Source organism: Diuraphis noxia, unplaced genomic scaffold (assembly GCF_037042655.1).
Source record: "Diuraphis noxia isolate RWA-SAM2 unplaced genomic scaffold, SU_Dnox_SAM2 contig0006, whole genome shotgun sequence".
Classification (NCBI taxonomy): Eukaryota; Metazoa; Arthropoda; class Insecta; order Hemiptera; family Aphididae; genus Diuraphis; species Diuraphis noxia.
In genome coordinates, this window is record NW_028301716.1 from 310,708 (window position 1) to 318,928 (window position 8,221).

Sequence of the window (8,221 nt, forward strand, 5' to 3'; positions counted from 1 at the left end):
ATATTTCAATGGAATGCAAGCACTGAATTCACCTTTATCGTTTGTTATTTGTGATCCATTTTTAAAATTCCAGCCAGAATTTTCGTAACAATTATAGTTATCTGGTGTACAAGATAAGAATCTTCATGAAACGGTCCACATTGTATCTTTTTAAACCCAAAAACAGGTGCTATACTAAATGGAATATCGAACCTAAGTATTCCATTGCATTTTATATACGTTCTAAAATCAACAGGATCAATACATACACTGAATGTTAGCTGTGTTCCATAGTCTTTATTAACTCGGAGTAACTCTTTTGCAATATAATTGTTAATATCTTCTATTTCATAGCATCCATCTTTCAAACTAAATTCAAAACTGTAATATTTTATGTTATGTTTCTTTGAAGGAATTACTTCTATTTTCAGTCGGTTATTAATTGGATTTATAATATTTGGAAATGAATTGAACGTTTGCAAAGATAACAAAGCTATTTCTGAATCCTGAAGAAATGGAAAATAATTTGCAGTCAATTCAGTCGATTTTCCAGTTAAAGTTAGTGTAATAGATTCATGCATTGTAAAAATTCAAGACACAAATGCCCACAGTTGAATGTATTGAAGTCTTGATAGTTAGAATAGTTGTAAACTATTTTAAACTTTTTAAAATAACGTTGTAATTCAATTGGTGGAGGTAAATCACCAAAGCTATCAAAATATATGACTTTATCTTTATTTTTATGAAACGCTACCCAATGGCTCCCGTCGCCTGAATATATGTCCAAGTTTAATATACCACATTCATTTACATACGGTTTTTTAGGTAAGTTATCACGTGAAAACACTCCACGGAAATGATTGATTTTCAACTTAGTTATACATTTTATAATATCTTCTGACGAAAGTGGTCTGTCAGGAAGCGTATTTAACAGTTTTTTTCCATACCTTGTTTTTGTTTAAATTTAGACCACTACCTTTTTTTCTTTTTGAATTTTAAATTGCATTATACACACTAGCACCTCCAGACATTAAGCTACCAAGTGCTGACAATCCCGCAAATATAGATATTAAGGGAATTACACCTCCTGTTTGTCTCGGTGGTAAAATCAATCTTTCGCTACCATTTTTTTTTCTTAGACATTCTTTTTTTCTTTACTGCTATCATGAGATTTTTTATTTTTGTAGCACGTTTTTTTTTATAACCCATTCCTATTTTTCTTTTAGCTTTCATCGCGTTTGTTACTGCATACGCAACAATTTTCTCCTTTTTAGGAGTATCTATAGCTTTAAATCTTTCCCAAGCACGATTTTCTAACACTTCATCAGCTTTATGTCTATCGTTTAAATTTTTATTAGATGCATACGCAATATCGTGACAAGCAGTATCCAATGGATTTATTCCTATGTCACCTCTATTTAATCTTTTTTTTAATTTTGTACCTGGCCCACAAAACTGATAACCTGGAACATAAGATTCAAACGGAAGACTATTTATAAGAGAGTTTACAATACCTTTACCAGTCTTTTTCGATTTACACTTTCGAGTTGAACGCATCATCAATAACTGAATATAAAATAAAAATCTTCGAGTATTTATATGGATTTAATTGAACAGAAAGATAAATTAGAAATAATAAACGTAGATGTGTAGCGTCCCAGCATACAGGAGGACAAACGACTGGTGTTGAGGTAGATGGATTGAGTGTAATAAGTATAACAACTTAGTTTGTGATTAATTATTAGATATTTATTTGATTACTATGTAAATAAAACACTTTTTACTGCACAAATGATTTAGTTGCAAAATATTCTAAGTCCGAATAATTAAATTGGACTGGTATCTGACGTGAAGGTGCTTGCTCTGACTCTGGTGGCTCACGTCTGAATTGGGTCTAATCGGGGCTCTCCTATATAGTCCAGATAGTCCTACTCCCTGCGTTTCCTCTCCTATCGATAAGATACGTATGTGTCCATAGCCGAGTCGTGCAAAAGCAGACGTGCGTATCACTATAAGATACCGTAGCATCCCACGCTCGTGCGGCCGTTCGGTCACATCCTACTATTCGTGACATACGCCTAATATCAATAAACCCGATGCCCTAATTAGGTATCTAAATTATTTTCTGCCAACAAGATAATTTCGTACAATGAGCTTCTATTATTTTAATATTCTACTCGTACCGGCTATCGAGATTTGATACAATGTGATCGGTGGTGAAATCATAATATGTATATGCGGTTTTATGTGTTTAGCGGGACGTCAGTACATAGCACCTCCCCCCTAAAAAAAAGGTTTCTGTCCCCAAGACAGAAATCTTTAAATAGCATTGTAACAGTTACTTCACATTTTTTACATTTACATGTTTTAGCTTGTGTACAACTTCAAACGTCATATGTTTTACAATTTCTTACAATTTCATAGTTTTACATGCAATGATTATAATGTATTTATATCTATATGCTTATCGCATTTACAATGATTAGGTTACAATAATATTAATGTTTTATATAATATGATATATTTTTGGTTAATAGTTATATTAATAATATATTTTTTTTTCGTTTGTACTTATATAATAATAAAGATTGTGTTAGTAGTACATGTATATTCCATTAATTGTTTATTTATTTGATTAACATAATTGTCCTATAATACATATAATAATATTTTCCCATAACCATAGTTTACATCATTTTTTTTTACATTTCATTTTTTTTTTCTTATAACAATATTAATAAAGTTCCTCTAACTAACTTATCCCTTTAATTTAATTCTCTTAACCATACATTCTATACGTTTTAAGTGTATATATATATATATATATTCCAGTTTATAGGTACTATCCGATTTTTCCGGTGTTCTTTATCGATTCCAACCTATGGACATATCCGTTACGACTCTTTTGCATAGGTCTCGAGTCGTAGCGGTCCATCCATAGTTTTCTATTCTCTACCTACATTTATCTAAAATGTTTCATTAGATTATCATACCCCATTTTTCTTATCACGTGGTCAAATATACATTTCGTAAATTGTACATCAGTCTGTGGATCATGGGCATGTGTTATATTATGTGTCTTTTTACAAACTACATCATGAGTCTCTTGGAGGTTCAGTAATCTCCCAATTTTATCGAACTTTCCGATATCGGTTTCGAATATTATCTCTTTATTTGCTAGTTTTTCTAACCTTATACTGAAATTTTGGTCGAACTTCGTGTCGTAACAAGTGATGTTAAGAACCGGAACCTGGTCTATTTTTAATTTATGTAATACCCTTACATCCGAATGTCCGTTCCATAGTACGATTATATTAATTTTATCCCCATGTGCTAAATATTCCTCTATATATTCCTTATCTAAATTATTTAATTCTGTGTTTAAACTTAACTCTTACTGTCCTAAACAAGTATCTCTCAACACTTCCTTACATCTAAAAATACGTTTAATTTCTCTTCTTACTACCACAACCTCTCGGTCCAATATAGGTCTGACCTCCGTGTTGGTTGGTAGTATTAACGGTCTTCCTTCCAATTTCCTTATTTTGTATCGGTCCAAACTATTGGATATGGCCCCGGATATCAGAACCATATCAGTCCTATTTATCATCGAAAATTCAAAATCCATGATGACAAACTTATGTGTTTCTTTTCTGTTGATTAAGTTAATCGGTCATTATTTTTAATATGTATAGTTTTTAATCTATTTTTACCCCCTCTTTTATACTATACTTTATTATATTATACTTATACTTTATTTACGAATTATACTGAATTATATCTGATTTCTATTTAGTTTTATAGTTATTTATAATTTTTACTTCCTAATATTAATAAATGGCTGTCATTCTCTTTACAGTAAATTAATCTTTTATTCTTGGTGGAGATAAGGACAGTCTGTCCGGTGTATCCCCCAGTAGTGGACTTTTAGGTCTTTCTTCCGCAATTATCGGTGTATCCACATAAAATGTACTTCGACTTGTTGGTATAGGGTGTGGAGTTATATTATATCGCGGTTTAATCGGCTCCCAAGTGTTTAATCTACACTTATACATTATATATATAAATAACAATAGTATTGTCGCAAAGGTCATTAGTCCTATTATTATATATATCAAGTAGTTATTACTTTCATTATCTGATACATGTCCCGATTGCCTAAATATTTCGTCATCGATCATACTTTGTACGTCGTCTAAAGAATGTGTTAAATGGTTTACGTTATCTAATTTATGTGAATCATGTCTGGTCTTTATATTAGGTAGATTCAAGTTTTTAATTTGCCTAGGAAGCGTTGCTACCAACTTCCCTTCCCCTACTCGTGGTATAAAGTTAACGTAGTATTTAGATTTAATGTCTCTTGTTGGATTCAATATGATATCTTCGGCATATGCCCTACAGTCTTGATTTAGTTTGATTAACCCCTGATGTTTTAGCTTTACTATATATGGTTCTCTATTTCCTTGGCATGTTATTGTTAAGGTTTCCCCACTAGTTGTATAAATCCATGCATTTGCATATTTTAATTTATGAAATATATTTTTAGATAATATGATACCTGTCTCGCATGAGCTTGGTAGAGTGTCCGGATTTTTAAATAACGTTATTTCACATGGTTGGTTTTCCGACTGATGTTGGATAGGTTGAAATTCTGGACAAATTGTAAAAACTTCGGTTTCCTTACATTGAAGTAACTGCGTTTCCGTAAACGTGGTGTATTGCCTACGATTTCTAGTAATACCGATGTATTGGAATTCTGGTTTTAGAATGATACTGTGTTTATAATCTATATTTCCGTTTAATTGTGTCTCTATAGGGTGTGGTATAGGTAAAATCCTATATAATGTTAATTCTATTTCCGTGATCAAAGGTATTCTAATTAGAAAAACTATTTGATTACCACTATAAAAAACTTCCATTTTAGTAATTTTACTTAGTTCATATATCTCGCTCGGTTTTGTACCCATTGGTAAATTAAAATTGAGCGGTAAGACTAACTTAATTTCAGTTAAATGTTTTGCAAGCTCCCGTGGCGTTATAAGCGACGGATGAAGTACCCCCGTTCTAGCTGCGTTTATAATCGCACTGATCGTGGTTGTTTCGTATGCGTATTGTGTTAGTAATGCCGTGAAAATACTATGTATTCTGTTCGTGAGAATCAGAGTTTCTAGCGTGTGTGTATTGTTTGCTAACTCGTTAATCTTTTTATATAACATTCCCTGTTTTTCTTCCAACTCCCCATATAATTTATTCATTTCGACGGCAGCCGTACTTACACCTATTATGGCTGATTTTACTACTGTCGTTTGATTTTTAAGTATATGGATCATATTCTCATTACTATGTTCTATCTGATCTATGTGTTCGGTTGTTTCCTTCGTACAGTCGTCATCGCATACTCCGAATAACGTTTTCATAGCCGATCCTATAAAGTTTACTAAACCTCGCTTAGTCCTATGACCTTTCGTAGTCAACTCCCCCTTGCTATCGGACACGTATCTGCCTATAGATTCATACATTTGCTCTCGTTGTATAGAAATTTCTTGGAACATCGTTTTCAATATATTATCAAACCGTGAACAGATTTCATATTCCATCAGCTTATCCTTGCAATGGCTGGTCATTGACATAATTTCATTATATAGCTTATCATGCCTATCATCGTAATTTTTTAATGGTACATATGTTACGGACTCCCACATAGCCCCTTCGATTCTAACTACCCCTCGATTTTTGCAAAACATTGTCGTTTGGTTTTTAAATTCTTCGATGGTATACGGAAGTTGTCCTTGACTCATTGTCACTAGTGTTAACCTACGTAATAATATACTTATTAGTACATGTTAGTATTCATATACCTTATATTTAGTAACTTAATTAATTCCTATATTCCTGCCATTATTATTTATTTTTTTTTTTATTTCTTTACTTAATCAATTACTTTCTACAGCGAACCTATTGTACATCTCTATCAATATTTGCTAATTCTACTTCCAATATTAATTTATTTATCTACGTGATTAATTTATAGTTTATTTCTTATATTATATTATCTTTCGTGTTACTTTCATATTTTATTCAGCATTCTGTTTGTCTCATTTCCTGACCTTCACTTATTTAATACTTATATCTATACCTAATTTCACTAATTTTTTACTACTCTATTATTACTTATGTCTACCACTTTTTCTTTACACAATATTTAACTATCTATTTTTTCCTTTTTCATATTTACTTTATACCATGGTCTCATAGTATTTCTTTACATCGTTCTTATGCACGGTGACCTGCTGTCTACCTCGCGCTATTACCACGTTTTCACTATCTAGTACCTCTAGAATTTCATATGGTCCCTTCCATAACGCGCTTAATTTATTCTTTTGGGTTTTATCTTTAAGTAGGTAATATTAGATATTTTATCCTTAAGTCCTCACTGTGAACCTTTTTATCATAATGATTTTTAGATTTTATTTTCTTTTGTATTAATCTTTCTCTCGCGATTTTATGTGACTCTTGCATTTTCTGTTTTAGATCGAATACATAATCGTCATAATTATATCTAGGTTCTGGATTACATTTTAATTTTACTGGTATATCTAAATCTCTTCCATATAACAATGCGTACGGTTGGTAATTAGTTGCGGTGTGTTCTGTCGAATTATATACGAATAGTGCGTAAGGCAGTAATTGATCCCAATTATTTAAATCTTTATCTACGTAATGTCTTAGATATTCGGCTAAAGTTCTATGTGACCTTTCTAAACTACCGTTGGTTTGTGGATGATAAGGACTTGTATTTATTTTGTTAATCTTTAGTAATTTACATACTTCAGAAAAGATTTTGCTAAGAAAATCAGTGCCCTGATCTGTTAAAATCGTTTGAGGTATTCCATGCACGCATACGAACTTAGTAGCAAATTCTTTCGCTACCGTATTCGCCGTGTGGTCATGTAACGGGACCCCCAACGAATATTTCGTCAAATCGTCTTGGAAAGTAAGTATGTACTTGAAACCTGACTCAGTTTCTATTAATGGTCCTACAATGTCCATAAATAATTTTTCGAATGGTTTAGAACTTGTCGTAGTGATTACCATGGGACTTCTATGATGTTTGTTAGTAGTTTTATTCGCCTGACATGAAGCACAACCTTTTATGTAATCTTTTACTTCCTGCTTTAAATTTGGCCAGTTAAATTGCCGTTTAATTTTTTTATATGTTCTATGTATTCCTGCGTGACCTCCTAGTAAAGAATCGTGAAATTGTTTAAAAATAACTAATTTTTCTTCCTTACTGTATTCTAATTTAGTACAGATTATTATCTCGATGTTTGTGTTACGAAATACATATCGTATCATAGATCGAACTTTTGCCCAATCTAAACCGTCTTTCCGCCCTAACTGGTTCATAGGTAACTTAGTTAATGAATGTTTTTCGCAGAAATATTTTAAATTCAATAATGCCAGATGCATATTTTCATACGTCGCTAATTGCTTTTGTTGACTTTTCGTTAACAAAAATATTATATATCTATCGTCCGTTTTAAATTTTACAACGCCCCCGATATCCTTATTCGATTTTAGCGTTTTATCCTTTCCGAATCTTTGTTTTAGTTCGTAATTTATTCCTGACCTAAAATTATAATACTTTTCTATTTCTGACACTATATTGTATTCATTTGGTGACTCTATTAGTTCACCGTGTACCTCTTTCACGTTTCTATTGGTTATTATCATAGTTTCCGATTTTTCAAGAAAGTTTGCGTAACTTTCATCTTTTATTTCTTTAATATTATACATCCAACTTAACGCGTCTACATTCGCGTTTTGTACACCTGGTTTATACCTAATTTCATATCTATATTGTTCCAATTCGATTCTCCACCTTGCTAATTTAGATAAAGGATCTTTTAAATTAAACAACCAAGATAATGGTCGATGATCTGTAAGAATCATGAACTTTCTACCGTAGAGATATGGTCTGAAATGTTTAACTCCAAATATAATTGCTAAACATTCTAATTCCGTTGTTGAATAATTCGCTTCCGACTGACTCAATGTCCTAGACGCGTATGATATAGGTAGATCGCTCTCTACCTTTCCTTGCAATAATATTGCTCCTAGCGCTTTCCCACTTGCGTCGGTCGTAAGTATAAATTCCTTTGCAAAATCTGGGTATTGCAAAATTGGTTCTGAACAAAGTAATGTTTTTAATTTATCAAACGCTTGTTGACAATCATCGTCC

General features: G+C 32.0%; 2 pseudogenes; both read right to left on the bottom strand.

The window, feature by feature from the left end:
- Positions 1-2,941: 2,941 nt before the first annotated feature.
- On the bottom strand, positions 2,942-3,625 carry LOC149054431 (uncharacterized; annotated as a pseudogene).
- Positions 3,626-4,815: 1,190 nt separating this feature from the next.
- On the bottom strand, positions 4,816-5,498 carry LOC149054432 (uncharacterized; annotated as a pseudogene).
- Between the last annotated feature and the right edge of the window lie 2,723 nt (positions 5,499-8,221).